We start from the raw sequence: 18,355 nt of genomic DNA, 5'->3' as shown, positions 1-18,355 counted from the left end.
TATATAACCGAGCCAGCTTACGAGCTAATGAGCTGAGCTTATCCAAACTTAAACTCGACTCATTTAATTTACGAGCTTCGCTCAAGCTCGACTCACCAACTCACGAGTTCAGCTTATCGAATTGTTAATGAGTCAAGTTCGAGCTGACTTATGAGATGGCTTGACTCACTTCCAACCCTACTCACAACCACAAAAATACCACAAAACAATGCATTATCAGAATTGGAATGGACTTTCAGATGTACTCTCAAGTCACACTTTTTACAACAATATTTTTTTTGGGTAGACAATGAAAATTACAACCACCTAACACAGCATAGTACAAACATTAATCAATAAAGAATCACATAGTTTGAAAGATTTATTTTTTTTGATATAATGGAAGGATTAGTGCCCAAAGAAAATTAAGTACAAACTATGGAGAGGATAAACACTTTTTGTTTATCATTAGCTAAAAGACTAATCACCTCTGCAGAAAGTGTATTTCAAAAGTAAAGGCCTTAATTAAGATTTAAATTTTTACGTCAAGAAAATAAACACGCATATTGTCTTCTCTATATATGTTAACAAAATGTATTTTTCAATTTCTATTTTTTCAGTGATTGATGTTTTTAATAAGGGCATTTGGATAGTTGTTGATATCTTTCTGGCCATTAATAATGCAAATAACAGCTTGAAAGTTACTTTCCACCGCAGTCTTCTAATTCCCATAATCCAGACAATTTCTAATTCTTTTATTATTTTTCATAATTCAATTTTAAATGCTGAGCAGTCACTAATGAAAAAGGAGAAATCCACTATCTAGGAGTGTTCATAAATAGGGTAAAATCGAGTTTGATGTGATTCAGATTCGACCCAAAATATATATCGGACCTATTTGTTAGACCCGAACCCGATCCTAGACCCGATGAAATTTACACACTTTCGGGTCACAATTATACAGAGTAAAAACTGGGCCGTTAACATTACCTTCTTGTAACATGTGAAAATATCCAAATTTTCAAGACTCCAACCATTATTTGACATGGTAAAATTCACGTAGAAAAATATAACAAGAACTAACATTTCCCTAGAATTAAAGTATAACCACAATCAATATTAATATTGTCTAATAATACCAAATATTTAAATCAATACAAATAACACAATATTATGCATTAGTCTAAAGTCTTATGCATTTTAAATATAAAATATTAACTTATAATCTTATAATGACTAATAACATAAAATATTGAGATTTACAATACTTAAATTCCACATAAGAATAGCCATCATCCATCACTAATAACTCAAAATATTAATTGTATATGATGACCGGGCCACCGGGTCGAGTTCGGGTGACCCAAACTATGCCGCGGACTCGACCCAAGCTATGCCGCGAACTCGACCCGAAATAATAGTCGGGTCTATTTTTGAAACCCTTACCCGACTCTAAACCTGGTGAAATCACACCAAATTAGTTCCTAAAAAGTTCGAAATCGAGCTGGATCTTCGAGTCAAGCCGGGCCATGACCACCCCTACCATTATCCAATTCCCTCTTCTATCCCTTAATAAACCTCTACATCCAGCTCTCTTTAATCTCCCATTTGCTGATTTATCAATGTTTAAGTTATTCAATTAGGAGGAGGGAAGTTCCATCTAATTGCAATAACCTTCCCTTAGAAGGATTATTTATCAATGAAAAAAACACAATTAGATAAAGGATTATTTATTGCTAATCTAAATACTATTCAAATTATGACCCAAATAATAAAAGCCATAACTCAAATAAATTAGTCTACTAAAACTGGGCCCACTCTAATTGAAAAGAGCAATCGATACTCACTAATGTGTGCTTTAAGAAAATACAGGTCAGCCTATCCGACTTGTTTGGAGTGCCAGTAGTACAATCCATGCCCCACCTGACTTGGAGAATAATTCACTATTTCTCTTCATTATTCCAAGTATCAATTACAGATCATCAACCACTTAAACATTGGAATACTTTTTCAACAATGAGAAAAAAATCATCTACTACTTATGCATAAAAAATTATCAATAATAAATAAATTATCACTCGCCTCTATAAAAATCTTATCAAAGTAGATATTATAAAAATCATCTACTACTCATGCATAAATAAGATTTTTATATTTAATGGGCCTAAATATCCAATTTTGATAAGATTTAGCTAAATATCTAATTTGATAAGATTTAGCTAAATATATATTAAATATATCATGAATTTCATACATATATAAATTTTGATATTTAGCTATTATTTTTTTCTTATTCAACTCTTATGTGATACTTATATAGAAGAGTAAAATATTATTTTGATTCCTAACGTTTGGACTAAATCTTAATTTGATCTCTAATATTTTAAATATTTTATTTCAATTTCAAAAAGTTTCTGAAGGTTGTGGTAGGCTTAGAGAAGGGGGTTGAATCTATATCTTCTTTTTAGTTGTTGTTATTACCCTTTTTAAACAAACTTTCAATTCAGGTTCTGTTTGAACTAAGCAGCGGAAATTTATGAGATAATTTATTTTTGTCTCATGAATATCAGAAAACAGAACTCAGCAGAGAAGAGAAAAGCTAACACCAGCATGTATCCTGGTTCGGTTGCCTTGTGCTATGCAACCTACATCCAGTCTCCTCCACAACTATGGAAGAATTTCACTATAGTTAACAGTATTACATACACCAATTTCACATGATTGACCCAATCCTTTCACACTCAAGTTCTAACCTAACTTGACATTGGCTATGCTAATACCTAACTATTCACTCTTAGTGCTAACCCAACTAAGAAAGGGATACCTCACAGGTACAAGATACAAGACATAAACATACCTAAAGAAATCTGAAAATAACTCTAGGCTTTTCTCTCAAGTGTATCACTCAGCCTTTTTTCACTCATGGCTTTTACTTGAGCTTTCTCACAATGCCTTTTCTCTCAAGAAATTACAGAAAGATAAACATAGAAAAGTACATTACAATCTGTAAAACATGAAGGAGATTGACGTCATCAGCAGCTTCTTTGCTATGTGCAAAACCAGATTTGCAAACCTCAGATACAGTTCTTCAGTATTGGCCGAATGCTTCTTTGAAAGAAAGCATTATCCAAGTAGAGGAACTTCTTTCCAGAACACTACTCTCACAACTATGGTTTTCTCTCCTTGCCTCTGAATGAACAGAAAATCTTCTTTTATCTCCTTGCATGTTGTTGCTGAGTTTCTCTCTCTGAGGTCAACCCTCGAGCTGTGTGCTTCACTCACACACCACATCACCTTTTTCCTAGTTAATCCCCAAATTGGAAGTTTGAGTCTGACCTTCTTTCATGACCGAAAGTCTCAGGGAAGCAAAGAAAATTATTTTCAATGGTGAACCCAGATCTAAACCCTTGAGATACTTCTTGGTCCCCAAGAAATAATCTTGACCATTGATGTACAATAGTGTAAACAGAGATTGCTTTCTTCATTTATCCCAAATTAGGGATTTCCAAGCTGTCTCCTTTTTGCTTGACCAAAGACACAGAGCAGTAGAAACAAATATTTTCAATGGTAATCTCAGATCTTGGCCATTGAAAAATAACTTGGTCCCCAAGACACATATATGACCGTAGATGCACAGCAGTGAAGATCAAAGAACACTTTTCCATTTATCCAAAAATGGTAAAGCAGAAGATTTGAGATGAAGTGAAGAAAGTAAGTTGCATGCAAATGAAAATAAATCATCTTTTAATTTCTAACTCAACTTGATGGGTGATTAGATCTTTGCTTTATGATTAAGCTTTCTCTTTCTTTCTTCTCTGATAAAAGTAGCAGAAGGAACACAGCTCTCTTTCTTTTGTTTTGTTGCTGACCGAAGCAATAAGAGAGAGTGAAGTCTTCAATCTTGTATTAGAAGCTTGGTGGGATCCACTTGGGTAAGCAACTCGGGCTTGGGTTGGCTTTCTTCATATTTAGCCCGTTGGTTTCTTTGGCTTTGTTTCTTTTGGGCTCCACTTGATTAACCAGCCCATTAGCCTTGATGTTTTTTTTTTTCATTTCAATTTGGGCTGCTTGATTAAATTTTGGCCTGCAACAATTTATAAATAATTAGCAACATATAATTATTAACACTCAACACTAATTATTTATTTTGCCCAAAAATAATATTTGTCATCACTATTTAATTTAGTTAATTTCTTAACTCAACAATCTCCCCCTTGATGACAAACATGATTTAAGCAATAGTCAAAAGGAAATGAATTTGAGTAAGGTTTAAAAACTCCCTTTGATTTTTGTCATTTGCTTTTATGTTGCTCCCCCTTTCCTTTTCAGGATTATCTCCCCCTGGATTTATGCTTTTCTCTTTGTTCCTGTTTTACATTGTACTTAAAGAGAGCACAATAGAGAGCTACACACATTTATTTTGCCTAAGGGATATCACACAAGCAACACCACATTATCAGCCCAACATCAAGCTAATATCAGTAGCCAGAAGATTCAACATGTTATTTCAAGTTTTAATGCAGCAATCAGATAAAAATCCCAAAAGAAATACTAGTAGCTTACAGCAATGCCAAAAAAAATCATAGGACACATTTACCATTTAGCATCCTATTGCTATTACTCCCCCTTTTATCATCAAGGGCGGATAATATGCAAGATCAACAAAAACAACACCTTATAACCTGCAAAAGATAGTTAGTGCACAGTCCTAATGAATTAACAAAGGTGCAATGTTATCCAAAGTTATTACAGTCATCCAAGAGAACAAAACAGTTCAACAGCAGCTTCATGAAATAATTCTTAGGCATCCGAACCATTTACCTCCGAATCAACTTCTTCATCAGCATCAGTGGCAGGGTCTTCATCCTTTTGAAGGTTATCAATGGAAGTCATGAACACATCCACTCTATCTCTTGACTTATGGAGGAAATTTTCGCGCTTGCTTGCTAGCTTCCTTTGCTCGTTGCTCATAGCAATCAAGTGAATTGATTGGGAGACAAACTTCTGAACAACATCCTTGACAACATTCAACAGGGCAGATTTCTGGCCAGTAGAGATATCAATGTCGCTTAACCTGAGGACACAAACAATAATGCCAATACAACAATCTAATGTATATACATGCTTATCTAGAATTCTATGGTTGCACAAAAGTCTAAGAATCTATACAAGCACATATTGCAAACTATGGTAGCATGTAACAAACAATTCACCAGCACAACATAAAGTTCAAATGACTTAAAGTCATCCAAGTTTAGTTCACAAACAAGTCAAACAGATTTCAATTCATAAACACAAGTCAATTAACAAACACAAGACTAATCAAAACTAATATCCAATAATCTCAGTGAGTCTTATGTCTTATCAAGCCTCATATATGCATTTTCTCCCCCTTTTTGTCATCAAGGTGAGAAAAATAAAACAAAACAGAACCTGCAAAATAGAATTCTCAAACAAGACATTAGCACAATTAAAACAAAAGTTGTAGTTTTCCAAAAATTGAAATGATGATAATGAAAAATGTTAAAAGACATGCACAATACATGAATAGGTTTGCAATTGCAGCAAGTTAAGAGTGTTCTTGGAAAAAGAAAGTTTAGAACCCTATTCCAAAAAAGTTCAGAGCTCAGAAGATAAAATTCAGAGTGATGGTTCTTCTTCTGCCCAGAATTGTCTCATCCGAACCTATGAGACAAAGACTTCAACAAACACATCAGTAATTTTCAAACAATGAATCATAGCTTAAAATTTCTAGGCTAGTCCTAAGCATGCAGAATCTGTCCTCAGCAAGTGGTTTTGTAAAAATATCTGCGAATTGCTCTTCTGATTTAACAAATTGAATGTAAATATCCCCTTTTTTGGACATGTTCTCTTATTGAGTGAAATTTCACTTCAATATGCTTAGTCCTAGAGTGCAAAACTTAATTTTTAGAAATATTAATGGCACTCATATTATCACTCATCAAGGGAATATTTTCAGCATTTAATTTGTAATCAGCAAGCTGTGTTTTTAACCATAAAAGCTGAGGACAACAAGAAGAAGCAGCTATATACTCAGCCTCTACAGTGGATAGGGCCACTGTTGGTTGCTTCTTACTTGACAATACATTTAAGGACTTTCCAAAAAAGCAGCATAAGCCAGAAGTGCTCCTTCTATCAACTCTATCACCAGCAAAATCTGCATCACAATAACCAACTGCAGAAAAATCATCAATCTTAGGATACCATAGACCAAAATTGGATGTGCCATAAACATATCTAATGATCCTTTTAACTGCAGAAAGATGTGACTCTTTAGGTTTGGATTGGAACCTAGAACACAATCCAACACTTTGCACAATATCGGGTCTAGAGGAAGTTAAGTACATAAGAGAACCAATCATTCCTCTATACATAGTCTCATCAACATTTTTCTCAGTTTCTCCCTTATCTAATTTAGAACTAGGATGCATGGGAGTTCCCATGGGTTTGGCATTTTCCATACCAAATTTCTTAACTAATTCCTTGGCATACTTTTCTTGGTGGATGAAAATACCTTTTTCAGTTTGTTTAATTTGCAGCCCAAGGAAGAAATTAAGTTCACCCATCATACTCATGTCAAATTCACTTGTCATGAGTTTTCCAAATTCAGAACAAAGGGATTCATTGGCTGATCCAAAAATAATGTCATCAACATATATTTGGACTAGAATAAAAGAATCATTAGAGTTCTTGATAAATAGAGTTGTGTCAGTGGTGCCTCTTTGAAAACCATTTTTCAAAAGAAAAGAGCTAAGTCTCTCATACCAAGCTCTAGGAGCTTGTCTTAAACCATAGAGAGCTTTAGATAATTTGAAAACATGATCAAAATGCTCTTTATTTTCAAAACCAGGAGGCTGCTCCACATACACTTCTCTATCTATCACTCCATTCAAAAATGCACATTTCACATCCATTTGATATAATTTAAAACCACAATGTGCAGCATAAGCTAAGAGAAGTCTTATGGCTTCCATTCGGGCAACAGGGGCAAAGGATTCATCAAAGTCTATTCCTTCTTCTTGGTCATATCCTTGTGCCACTAGCCTTGCCTTATTTCTTGCAATGCTACCATCTTCTCCCAACTTGTTCCAAAATATCCACTTGGTGTCGGTCACTTTCTTTCCACTTGGTCTTGGAACCAAAGTCCACACTTGGTTCTTTTCAAACTCAAGAAGCTCATCCTCCATAGCTTTAACTCAAGAGGGGTCACTAAGGGCCTCTTTGACGTTTTGTGGCTCTATTTGTGAAATAAGGGCAATATTAGATCCTTCATTTGCCTTTCTAGTGGAAGACCAAGTTTGCACTCCATGAGAGACATCCCCAATGACAAATTCCTAGGATAATTCTTCAAGAATCTCCATTCACGAGGTCTGGTGGATTTGGAGGCAGATTCAGATACTAAGGGATTCTGGATGCTGTTGGCTTTAGGATTTCCTTCAGATTCATGAGACAAAATGGAATTGTCTCTTAAATTTTCAGCAACAGCAGTTTCTGGTTCATCTTGAACAGAATTTTCTTTGTCATGATTCTGAGTAGTTTCATCTTCCTTTTGAGCTTGATTTCCTGCATGACAATCTTCCAAAATACTTTGTACCAAGTTAGTATCACAAAACGTAACATGTATGGACTCTTCAATAATCCTAGCATCTTAATGATAAACTCTATATGCTTTACTAGTTGTGGAATAACCTACAAATAAACACTCATACGCCTTTGGATCAAATTTTTCCAAATTATCCTTGTTATTTAAAACACATTTGCATCCAAAGATGTGCAAGTATTCTAAGTTTGGTGGGTAGCCTTTCCAAAGTTCATAAGGGGTTTTCTTCAAAAATTTTCTTATGATTGTTCTATTCAAAATGTGGCAAGCCGTGTTAACCGCTTCAGCCCAAAGGAATTTTGGAACATTACTCTCACAAAGCATAGCTCTTGTCATCTCTTGTATGCTTCTATTTCTTCTTTCCACAACACCATTTTGTTGTGGTGTTCTTGGACAAGAGAAGTTGTGAGATATTCCAAATTCCTCACAAAAGGATTCAAACAAATTGTTTTCAAATTTAGTTCCATGATTACTTCTTATAGAAGAGATTTTTAAATCCTTTTCATTTTGAATTTTCTTGCAAAAAGGTTCAAAGGCCGAAAAGGCTTCATTTTTGTGTGCAAGAAATAAAACCCAACCAAACCTAGTGTAGTCATCCACAATTACTAAACCATAATGTTTACCACCTAGGCTTTGAGTTCTTGTTGGACCAAATAAATCAATGTGTAGCAACTCAAGTGGTCTTTTAGTAGAGATGTCTTCCTTTGGTTTAAAAGAACTTTTTGTTTGTTTTCCCATTTGGCAAGCATCACAAGTGATATCTTTGTCAAACTTTATCAAAGGAAGACCTCTTACTAATTCTTTCTTTACAAGTTTGTTTATTTGAAACATACTTGCATGGCCCAATCTCTTGTGTCATAACCACTTTTCAGATTCTTTAGAATGAAGACAAGCTACATTTTGATCCTTTAGTTCATCAAGAGTAAGTCCATACATATTATTAAAACGCTTGGCAACAAACATCACTTCATTTGTTTTTTCATTAACAACACAGTATTCAAATCTTTTGAAAATCACTAAATATCATAAATCACACAGCTGACTTATACTCAAAAGATTGTGCTTCAAACCACATACCAAAAGTACATCATCAATGAAAGTAGATTGCTCATTGCCTACTTTTCCAACAGCAATGATTTTACCTTTACCATCATCTCCAAAGGTCACAAAACCTCCATCATACTTGTTTAGTTTGATGAAGTAGGTTGACCTTCCAGTCATATGCCTTGAACATCCACTATCCATGTACCACATGTCATTTTTTTTCTTGGATGCTAGGAAAATCTGCATGATGAGTTTCAAGTAGCCTTAGGTATCCAAATTAATTTGGATCCTTTGAAGTTAATCCATCTTGGTTGCTCAAGTGCATTGAAATCACAAACAACATTGTAGACTTTGTTTCCTACAACTCTCTTTTCAATGAAGCATTGTTCATATGAGTGACCAACTTTCTTGCAATTAACACAATGATTTTCTGATGTGTGTCGCTGAAATTTAGGTGAGTTAAATTGCTTAAAATGATTAAAGTGTTGAAATTTTCTATTTTTTGGAGGAGATACATTTCTTTTGACAAATTGATTTTTGTTAAAGTTTTTCCTCTTTGCAAAAGCATTTTCACCAGAATTTCTTTGAACATTTTTACCTTTCAAATATGAGGTTTTGTTGTAAAATGGTGGTTTCTTGAAAACAGCCTCATTTTTCGAAATGTAACCCAAACCTGGCCGGTTTGAACTCGGATCAGTTCTTGGTGAAGGCTCAGTTTCACTTGTGTATACTTCATCAAATTTTTTTTTCAAAAGTTGAAACATATCCAATATCCGATTTGTTTGGTATGGATTTGGTATTTGATGAAGAAGCCACAAATTTTATAGAGGAAGTATTAGAAACTGCATCTTCCTTGGCTATGTAGCCTAAACCAGATTTTTCAAACAATGGTCTTTGACTTGCAAGTAATTTTGTCCAAGTTGCTAGAACCTTGAGCAAATTTTGCTAAGTCACCATTCAGCCTTTTAATCATATCATTTAATCTTTCATTTTCAGCAATTAACTCATGAGAAGGATCCACAATGTGCTTTCCTTTTAATTTTTCAAGTTCAGATTTTAGAAATCTGTTTTCTTCAATGATGTCCAAAGCACATTCGTTTTCTTCACCTTTTCTTTTAAAAAATCATTTTTAGCTCTTAACACATCTCTTTCATATCTACATTCATTGTACTTGTCAAGCAGTTTTGAGGTATTTAAAGTAAGATCATCAATAATAGCATGTAAATCCTCAATGGTCAAATCATAATAATTTACCTCATCAAGATTGTTGTTTTCAGCCATGAAGCAGTCTTTGTCATCTCCTTCAGATTCTTCTTCTTCATTTGAGTCATTCTCAAGATCCTCCCAAGCTGCCATGAGTACTCTCTTCCTTTCTTTCTTGCCTTTGTCCTCCTTCTTGAGCTTTGGACAGTTTAGCTTGAAATGTCCAGCCTCCTTGCAGTGATGGCACGTCACCTTGCTTAAGTTGATCTTGTGCTCCTTTGAGCTTGAACCCTTGTATTTGCCCTTGTTCTTCATCATCCTTCTAAATCTTCTAGCAAAAAACAAAAGCTCGTCATCTGAAATACCATCACTAGACTCACTCTTTTTTGGTTCTATTTGTGACTTGAGGGCTATTCCCTTTTTCTTTGAGTCTGTGTTTGTGTGTGTGGCTTCATAGGCAAGGAGTTTTCCTCTCAGCTCATCATATGTTATGGGACTTATGTTGTTGCTCTTGGTTAGGACAGTGGCAGTGTTTTTCCATTCTTTTGTGAGACTTCTAAGGAGTTTTCTCACCAAGGTTTGTTCTGCATAGTTTGTACCCATAGCATCAAGGTTGTTGATTATGATTGAGAATCTCTCAAACGCTTCATCAATGCTTTCTCCATCCTTCATGCTAAACATCTCGTACTCTTTTCGCAGCATATCAATCCTCGTTTCTTTTACTTGTTTGGTGCCTTCGTGTGTAACCTGGAGTTTTTCCCAAATTTCTTTGGCTGTCTTGCATCTAGACACCTTCCGGTACTCTTCAAAGCTGATAGCACAGTGAAGAAGGTTGATTGCTTTGGCATTCAGCTCTATCTTCTTCTTATCATCTTCATTCCATTCAGCTTCTTCTTTTGGAGTCACCACTCCATCAGCACTTGTCTTTATTGGGATCTTTGGACCGCTCACAACAATCTTCCATATGTTGTAGTCAATGGATTGGATGAAAATCCTTATCCTTTCTTTCCAGTAGGAGTAGTTCTTCCCGTTGAAGAAAGGTGGCCGATTGTTTGACTGGCCTTCAGTGAGGGTGTAGGCAACTGTGGTTGTGCCTAAGTTATTCGCCATTGGATCTTTGCTCCAAGCGGTTAAGCTTGATTCTTGAGACCTTAGCTCCTGATACCAATTGAAGGTTGTGGTAGGCTTAGAGAAGGGGGGTTGAATCTATGCCTTCCTTTTAGTTGCTGTTATTACCCTTTTTAAACAAACTTTCAATTCAGGTTCTATTTAAACTAAGCAGCGGAAATTTATGAGACAATTTATTTTTGTCTCATGAATATCAAAAAACAGAACTCAGCAGAGAAGAGAAAAGCTAACACCAGCATGTATCCTGGTTCGGTTGTCTTGTGCTATGCAACCTACATCCAGTCTCCTCCACAACTATGGAAGAATTTCACTATAGTTAACAGTATTACATATACCAATTTCATAGGATTGACCCAATCCTTTCACACTCAAGTTCTAACCTAACTTGACATTGGCTATGCTAATACCTAACTATTCACTCTTAGTGCTACCCAACTAAGAAAGGGATACCTCACAGGTACAAGATACAAGACATAAACATACCTAAAGAAATCTGAAAATAACTCTAGGCTTTTCTCTCAAGTGTATCACTCAGCCTTTTTCCACTCATGGCTTTTACTTGAGCTTTCTCACAATACCTTTTCTCTCAAGAAATTACAGAAAGATAAACATAAAAAAGTACATTACAATCTGTAAAACATGAAGGAGATTGACGTCATCAGTAGCCTCTTTGCTATGTGCAAAACCAGATTTGCAAACCTCAGATACAGTTCTTCAGTATTGGCCGAATGCTTCTTTGAAAGAAAGCATTATCCAAGTAGAGGAACTTCTTTCCAGAACACTACTCTCACAACTCTGGTTTTCTCTCATTGCCTCTTAATGAACAGAAAATCTTCTTTTATCTCCTTGCATGTTGTTGCTGAGTTTCTCTCTCTGAGGTCAACCCTCGAGCTGTGTGCTTCACTCACACACCACATCACCTTTTTCCCAGTTAATCCCCAAATTGGAAGTTTGAGTCTGACCTTCTTTCATGACCGAAAGTCTCAAGGAAGCAAAGAAAATTATTTTTAATGGTGAACCCAGATCTGAATCCTTGAGATACTTCTTGGTCCCCAAGAAACAATCTTGACCATTGATGTACAGCAGTGTAAACAGATATTGCTTTCTTCATTTATCCTAAATTAGGGATTTCCAAGCTGTCTCCTTTTTGTTTGACCGAAGACACAGAGCAGTAGAAACAAATATTTTCAATGGTAATCCCAGATCTTGGCCATTGAAAAATAACTTGGTCCCCAAGACACATATATGACCGTAGATGCACAGCAGTGAAGATCAAAGAACACTTTTTCCATTTATCCAAAAATGGTAAAGCAGAAGATTTGAGATGAAGTGAAGAAAGTAAGTTGCATGCAAATGAAAATAAATCACCTTTTAATTTCCAACTCAACTTGATGGGTGATTAGATCTTTGCTTTATGATTAAGCTTTCTCTTTCTTTTCTCTGATAAAAGTAGCAGGAGGAACACAGCTCTCTTTCTTTTGTTTTGTTGCTGACCGAAGCAATAAGAGAGAGTGAAGTCTTCAATCTTGTATTAGAAGCTTGGTGGGATCCACTTGGGTAAGCAACTCGGGCTTGGGTTGGCTTTCTTCATATTCAGCCCGTTGGTTTCTTTGGCTTTGTTTCTTTTGGGCTCCACTTGATTAACCAGCCCATTAGCCTTGATGTTTTTATTTTCATTTCAATTTGGGCTGCTTGATTAAATTTTGGCCTGCAACAATTTATAAATAATTAGCAACATATAATTATTAACACTCAACACTAATTATTTATTTTGCCCAAAAATAATGTTTGTCATCACTATTTAATTTAGTTAATTTCTTAACTCAACAGTTTCAAATAAATTCAATATTGTTCCGCTGTTAAATTTGACACGAACACTTAACGGAGTAAGGTAGATATTAACAACGTTTTTAGATAAATTATATCTTTTTATTTCAATGTGTTAGATAAGCATAACCAAAATATTTTTTTAACACTTCATATTCTCGTCCTTCTTCTTATACAAAACTCCAAATTCTAGAATCAATCATCAATCGTTTAGAATTGTAACACCTTTATCACCAAATAAAATGTCACGCTTCCGGTTGCGCTACTCTGATAGCGAGAATATTACGACGACATCCATATATTTAATAATAAGATAAGAGCCTTTAACTCGAAACCAAGTAAACTTTTCATTAGCAAAAAGCCAGAAATACTTTTTCTTGAAAATATACATACATACATACATACAAACCAATCACAACACTTCAAATATAATAATAATAATAATAAGAAAAAGAAGAAGAGTTTCTTATACAAATAACTTACAAACATTACAATCAACGTCTCCTATCCCTCTTTACAAAAACATAATATTAATGGCTCGGGAAAAAAATAATGACTAAGCTAATATAGCAATATCCCATAACCAAAAACATATTAATCTCTTCATAAGCTTCTTTGACAGTTTCCTAAAAAGGTAAGACTCTAGGGAGGTGAGAACCTAACCACGCGGTCTCAACAGAGGAGTTTTAAAATTGTCATAAAAAGATATATATAAAAAAAGTTGTTTTCGACAGCAATGATAATTGTTCATCTTATGAACCTTTTCAAAAATCCACAGTTAATCACCTAAAATTCTAATTCATATTTTTCTTATAAAAATCTTAAAAGTGACCTAAATTGTATGAATGATCATCCTCTTCCAAACATAGGTTCACTAAATCTATGTTGAACTAGTTAGATTTTTTATACTTTACTAAACCTCAACACAAATTAATCATGGTCTCCGGCCGATCACGTAATCAATCACAGTTTTCGGCCCAAGCAACTCAATCAACACTCATCCACCACAATCCAATCAACCAGACACAATCACAACTAATAAAGTTCAAACACAATCAGGAGCAATTACAACAAGTATGACGATTAGCAGTTAAACAGAAGTATTCACATAGGCAAACCAAATACAATATGCACACCCAAAAAATGTCAATAGATGCATATGATGCATGCCTGTCATACTAGCCATGAGCTCACGTGTCGGTTAAACTACCAGGACCCGACATACATCTGGTAGCTAACCCGAATATCGTTTCTCTTCTGTGCATCTCCAGGAGGCATATAGTCGGGGAAAAGGGTTGAGGAGTGGCATCATCGGCCATGGTCTTGCAAAAGAAAGTAAGATAAAATTATCGTGAGGTTATTTAAGTTCTGGCCTCACAGTGGGCGCCAAATGTTCCATCAAGGATACTCTTCCGAGCTATAGATCGGCTTTATGCTATTCTGCTTGTCTTTGAAGCCTCTTATCAGAACTGAACCGGTAATTGACCTGGTCATACGAATGGGTTACTGGTTCAACCGGTGAGTCACTGATTTATCCTGTTGATCCGGTCATAATTAAATAAAAATATAAAATTATAAAAATAAATTTAAAATTAAAAGTTAAATGCATATTTTCAAAATATATTAATAACAATTAAATATCAATTCTTAGATATAATTTATACTGCAAAAAGAGACAATAAATTAGTCACTAATACAAAATATTTTCTCAATTTAAATGAATAAGAAAAATAAAAGATAACACAATTAATATTAATATATCAATATATTTGTATACCATATATTGTTACTTGTTTAATATCCATGTGAATCCATGCTTAAAAAAATAAACAAAAATAAAAAATAAAAATTCATTCATGTTTTGTTATATATATATTTTTTGACATATATAATAGTATGAAACAAGTTGGCATAGTGGCAAGGAAGATGCTATGTGCACACGTTCAAATTACACATTTTTATAAAGCTTTAAAAATTTTTATCGATTTACTTGTTCGTATATCAAAATACAATAAATCAAATTATGTGGTTTCGATTTACTATAGACATCAGAACTATTAAATGGAAACCAATAGATTCAATTTACTTTGTGCGTGGTTCGATTCTATAGCTTCGATTATATTTATAAAAGCTGCTCCTAATAAATCGAAGCTAATATTTTACGTAAATTGAATCCAAATCAATCTTAATAGCTTCGATTTACATAGAAAAATTAGTTTCAGGATATACATATATATAAGGTAGATCTATTTAGAATATTCATGAAATATTGTACTCCATTTGGTTTCTTTATGTCATTTTACCTATATTCAATAAAGAACTTTAGGAGATATATTTCAATTTTTCTTACTTATAGTTAGAAGACAACTCTAAATATTTATAAATTCCTACACTTAAAATTTTTATAGTTGCATAATGTACTCTAAAAACTATATAAAAATGCTATACTATAATAATTTCGTAACATTAAATAATTACATCTAAAATAACTTATAAAATTATTTTTGAGAATCGTCTTAACATTTTTTAAAAATGGATAAGACATGTGTATGAAATTTTAGATTAAATAAATTTTAATCAAGTGATTTAAATAGAATTATAGGTAATTCAACATAGTTAATACATACTATATATCTATATATTATTATTATATATATATCAATATCACATGTTATTTTACATAAATTATATATAAATTTTTTATTTTTATTTATCTTAAATTTTACTTAGATAACAAAAAATTAAATTTTAAATTTTTATTATAAAAAATTTAATATAAAATTATAAAATTATTTAACTTAAAAATTTAATTTATTCAAAAAAATTCAATACATGAGTAATGGTTTATAAGGATGCAGCACGTAATCTGTAGCAGCATCTAGCATATTATGCTTCATCATGTAGTCATAAATTGCAAGAAAATATAGTGGTTTATGCCTTTGCATTTTTCATTCATGATCCATGATAGAGTGTAGCAAATTATTATTGTGTATATTTTGAGTATAATTTGCAATACTCCGTAGCACTTAGATTATGTATAAACAGTGAATCGTGATAGGACGCAGCGATTTACATAGAATGAATTTAGGACAAAAATATAATTAACCTGTTTTTAAAAATGACATTTGCGTAAATTTAATATCCAAATAATTTATTTATGTAACTTGTCCCAATGTTTTAATTTCTTCCTTTGTTTTTCCTTAAAAATTTATGTTTACATTATCTATTTATCATTAATAAATTATTTATGTATTTTCTTCTTATATTTTTCACCAAAAAGTTTTGTCATTAAAAAATTTTCTATATTTTTATCATAAAATCTTTGTATTTATCGTCAATAAATTTCTATGCTTATCCTATTTTCTTTCTTTTTTTTAGTTGTGTTTTTCCTTCTTCATTTTATTTTTTTGTTTCTCTCCTTTATTTTTTTCTTTTCATAAAACTTTTAAAAAATATACAAACAAACCATGAAAGAAGATAGATAATATAAGAAGAAAACATATAAGAAAATAGGATGCATAATAATAGTGTAATATTAGTCTAATTTAGTTATATTTGGTTACTAAAAACACAGAGTCATATATATAACATTTTTATTTAATTTATTTAAAATGTTAAAATTAATTTTATTTGTGTATCTCAATCTAAAAAATTATTAATATTTATGTTCTAATTTTATTATTAGTAAATCACAACAGTTAAGTATAATTTATTACTTTACATATATATAAATTGCAGTAGCTTATAGGAATCCTTAAAACCAACCATAAACCCAAGTAGTAACCCACCATAAACTTGTACTTTTGGCTTGAGTTGTTGTGTGTTGCATGTTACTTTAGGGTTCAACATAATCTCATTAGTTAGCAGCAATTCATTAAACCTTTTCAATGGTAACTAAAAGAGCGGACTACAGATGTGAATGTTTACACAAATAATTAATTAACTTTATTGTTTGTTTAAATAAGTGAAAATATTTGTTTAAACATATAGGCGTTTTGCTTTTGTAACTGCTTGGCTGCTTCCATACGTAAGAACAGGCTGTAAGATATGATAATGTACGTGGTGTGAAGTTTGAAGAGGATAAGCCGTTGAATCCCAACCACTCCCCCGTTGATCAACGAACGCGCTCTCTCACAAAGAAACCACGTATTCCATCCCCACAAATCCACTTGCGCCCCTCGATTCATCGCCCCCTTCTTTTCTTTTCTTTTTTTCTTTTTTTTTCTTTTTCACCCTTGTGGCTATTTCTCCCACCACCATTTTTATATTGCATACTCTACCAATTCAAATTATTCTTTTTTTTAATAAATTATTTTAGTCTTTAAACTTTTTTAATTCAACAAAATTTAAATTTTTTTTATTTTAATTTTTGTAGTAAAAAAATTTTGTTAATTAATGACATAACACATTAATAATTAACCTGTAATTACAACATTTAGTCCAGTTAATTAATGGTCAGAAAACTTCATTTAATTTTATATAAATATAATTTTATCTAACAAAATTAATTTATATGTCTTACTTATATGGATTTATCTAATAGTATAATAAATTTTAGGCAAATTTTGTATAATATTTTTAAAAGAAATTATTTGTAAATAGAAATTTACATATTAAAAATTATTTTTAACTATGGTGGAGATGGTTAGAAAAAATCTCAAACAGAAATAATAACTCCTGAGTTTTTATTTTTTATTTTTATGTTAAAATTATTTTATTAAAGTTCGAATTTTTTATTCTCTTTATTATATTTTTTTATTTGTAGTCTAAATTGAATCAATTTTCAGTAATAAAATTACATAATTTTAATAAAAAAAATAAGTTTAATGATAGCTAACCAACCAATCATCTACCAGACCATCATAAACACATTCATTTACCAACTAATTAGAGTTCAAATACCATAATTTCTTTTTTTTTTTTTTATCTTGAGATATTGGATTCGAGTCTTATTGGTTATAATCAATTGAAAAAAAAAACTCCTAACTATTGTTGTAACGTATGATAAATCAATAATATTTGGGAATCAAGATGATTTCAGTAAAAAATCAGTCAAATATTTTTGGGTGAATTCAAAATCTCTATGTGGATAATGCTTATGCTAGGTATTAGGATATTTTTTTCTTTGTAAATTGGATGATTTTGAATCTATTTTTTGATTTATCATATTTTAGGCATTTAGAGAGAAAATGATGATGAAAAAACGGAAGCTAATTGAATCAGTTTCCGTGATTCACGTTGAATGATACTGAACGTATATCCTTCTAATTTGAATGTGGTGAAACATTTAATAACTAATATTTTAAATTATAAATAAATAAAACTAATTACTATATTTATAATTAATTAAGTTGTTCCATTCTTGACTGATTTGGAGTTGGTTCCATATACTTTTCCATGATAAATATATAGTGTGTAAAACTGTGTGGTACCTAAAATTAGAAATTATCCTATCCATATGTGATACTTTAGATTAAAATTATCCAATATATACAGAAAAAAAAAATGTTAGGAAGACAGCAATTTTTGTGATTTATAATTATTAAATAGTCA

Source organism: Arachis hypogaea, chromosome 19 (genome assembly GCF_003086295.3).
Source record: "Arachis hypogaea cultivar Tifrunner chromosome 19, arahy.Tifrunner.gnm2.J5K5, whole genome shotgun sequence".
Classification (NCBI taxonomy): domain Eukaryota; kingdom Viridiplantae; phylum Streptophyta; class Magnoliopsida; order Fabales; family Fabaceae; genus Arachis; species Arachis hypogaea.
This window is presented reverse-complemented; position numbering follows the sequence as displayed.